A 3,008-nucleotide genomic window follows, 5' to 3' on the forward strand; every position below is an offset into this window, starting at 1 on the left:
CCGTGGGGCGCCTGGGGTCACCCGAGGCCCCCTCCAGAACGAGGCCCCGTCCGGGGCTCAGGCACTGGCTCACCCCGGCGCCTGGGGGGTGGGGAGAGGGGCCCCTCTCTTCCAAAAGCAAAGAAAACCACCCAGCGCGGAGGGAACACACCTGCGACCACGTCGCCCAGCTTTAAAGTTCGTGTTCAACTAACCTGGCTTTACCCTGCGCGCCCGCCCCTCCCACTGCCCAGGGCTGTCACCCGGCACCCTTAACAACAGAGGGGACCCCGGCCAGGACACTGTCCGGCCCCAGCGGCTCTCTGCCCCTCCCCTGCCCCCACCCTCCGGGCCGAGTAGTGGAGGGGGCCATTCCCACTTCCTGCAGCATCAACCCGGGTGCAACCAGCTGCCGGGTGGTGGTGGGACCAGGACCTACAGCGGACACAGTGTCCGGTCCCCTCCAGCCTGACCAACTGCTGTCCCACTGGCCCACCTGGCGCCAGTGGCTGGGAGGGGCTGTGCTGCTCCGTAAAGGCCCAGGGAGCCCCCTTCCTGGCTGGGATAGGGGTGGCTCTGAGCTTCTGGGCTCCCCTCCCCTCCCTTGCAGCTGTGGTGCCGACATCCCCAGCTCTCCCGGAGCCCAGAGAGTTTGTGGACCCCAGTGGGGCTGCACCGTGGACGTCCTCCAGCACTCATGCAGCAGCGGGGGCCAGCACCCCGGAAAAGTGGTGGGCAGCAGTGCACCCCACTCGGGTCCTCCTCGCGGGCTTAGCTCTGGCGGGGGAAGAGGGCAGAGATGTACAGTGTCCTGTTAACCTGAACTCTGCTAGGCCTTAGAGCTGGGTCGTGCCACTCACAGAGGAGGGAGGGGACGCGGGTGTCAGGTCTCACCGCCAGGACGGACCCATGTCATCTGAGACCGCGTGGAGTCCCGGGCCCGCCCCCTTGCCGCTGTCCCTGGGGATGCTGATGCCCCGGGATGTCTTGCCGGAGGCCGATGCGGAGCAGGGGCACGGCAGGCCCAGGAGGCAGCTCTTTGCCTCTGGAGTCTCCCCCACCCTGCACCCCCGTCACCTGTGCAGCCGCCGGCCGCTGTCCCCAGAGCAGTTGCCCAGCCACAGATCCCCATCCATGCTCCCCACACATCCCAGGGCCCCACAGGCCGGTGGGAGACAGCCGGCAGGGAGCCTTGGCCGCAGATACATCCGCTGCCACAGGCGCCTGGCACTTGGTCATCCCTGCTGGGAGGGGCAGGGCCTGCTGCATTCCTGAGGATTGGCCCTGACCCAGGCTCCCACCACGCCTGGCAGCTGCACCTGCTCCCACACTGGCCCCGGAAAATGCGGGCTGCAGCGAGGACGGGCAGCTCCCCTTCCCCTCCGGAGCCGCCGAGGCTGCTGAGAGGCTGGAGGGCTTCCTGCCTGGCTCCCACTCCAGACTCTGGGTCGGTTCCTGGGCTCTGAGCCTCAGTTCCCGCTGCGGCTGCGGTACTGCGTCCCCCCAAGCTCCTGTGTTGAAGCCCAGCGCCCCCCCCAACCCCCCTGTGACCGTGTTAGGAGGCGGGGCCTGGGGGAGGCAGCCAGGTCACGCGGGTGGAGCCCCGGGACGGGATTAGCGCCCTTGTTAGAAGGACATGTGAGGACACGGCAGGAAGGCCGGCGTGTGCACCCCAGCCGCCAGCTCCCCGCAGGGCCCGATCCCCGTTCCAGCAGCCAGCACTGAGACAGCTCCCTGCGGGTACGGCCAGAGGTGCGGCCGAAGGGGGCAGAGGATGCCTCCGGCCACCGAAGCAGCACAAAATTTGCGGGAAGGACGTCAGGCCTTGATACAGCCGGGGGAGGGGGCAGGGAGCACTGGCGGGAGCGACAGAGGTGGACAGCTGCCACGTTGCTGAGACCGGACACCGCCCAGCCTGCAGCACCGCACACTGGACCCCAGAACCACGGGGCATGGCTGCCGCCTCCCCCGGCTGCACCGTGGACCACCGCACGGCCGTGGCCGCCGCCGCCACACAGCTCGGCGGGGAGGCTGCAGCCGCCCGCCCTGCGGCGACACCGCGGTTCACCCTCCGCGTCCTCCAGCCCGACACTCACGACGACCCCCAAGAGGAAGTGTGCGCGTGAGGGTCTTTCTAAATTTCCATGGGCTTCGCAAGGGGGTGGCTGGGGCCGGGATGGCCGCCTCGCCACGCGTCCAGGTTCTGAGTGTGGCTGGAGAAAAACACGTGCCACCCAGCCGTGACGAGCACTGCACCCTGTGTCCACCCAAGTTCTTCATTCATTCACGTTCCTGCCACCCCTCAGTTCGCGGGGCCAGAAGAAGGAGTGCAGGACAGCGAAGTGGATGGAAGTGGTGACCGCCACTTCCGGGCCCAGCCAGAAGGTGTCCGGCACCTGCGGACTGATCGTGTTCCCCCAGAGTCATACACTGAAACGTTAAGCCCCCATGTGACTGTACTGGGAGGTGAACAAGGTCAAACGAGGTCACGAGGGCAGAGCCGTAATCCCATAGGACCGTGGCCTTCTAAGCAGAGGGGGAGACACCTCAGGAAAGGCCACGTGAGAAGGCGGTGCTGTCTGCACCCGAACCAACCGTGAAGGCACCGTGATCGCACCGCGACCCTGGACTTTAGGCTCCGGAACTGTGAGAAATAAACGTCCGCTGTTGAAGCCACGACTGTGTGCTCAGGTGGCCCGAGCTGGCTGGGACAGAGCGTGGTAGTGTGGTGGCTGAAAAATGACTACTTGAGATTTATTACTTATAGGAAATTACTGTTTGACTATCGCCATGGGAACCAAAGGCTTTCGATCATAGGGACATAACATTCCAATAACAAGCTTTCTGCTTCTGTACCCCCCGCTTGCACACCCCGACCTGTGGGTCGACAGGTAGTGAATAGGAGAAAAATAGGCCTTTGTGTTTAACACAGAATGAGGAATGGGATTTAGGGCTTAAAAACTCTGTACCTCTACCTTTCGGGGCTGCTTAATTTGGGGTCTGCGTACCCCTGGCAGACCCAGCTCTCT

The sequence above is a fragment of the Pteropus alecto genome, unplaced genomic scaffold, assembly GCF_000325575.1.
Source record: "Pteropus alecto unplaced genomic scaffold, ASM32557v1 scaffold5, whole genome shotgun sequence".
In the NCBI taxonomy this organism is placed as follows: Eukaryota; Metazoa; Chordata; class Mammalia; order Chiroptera; family Pteropodidae; genus Pteropus; species Pteropus alecto.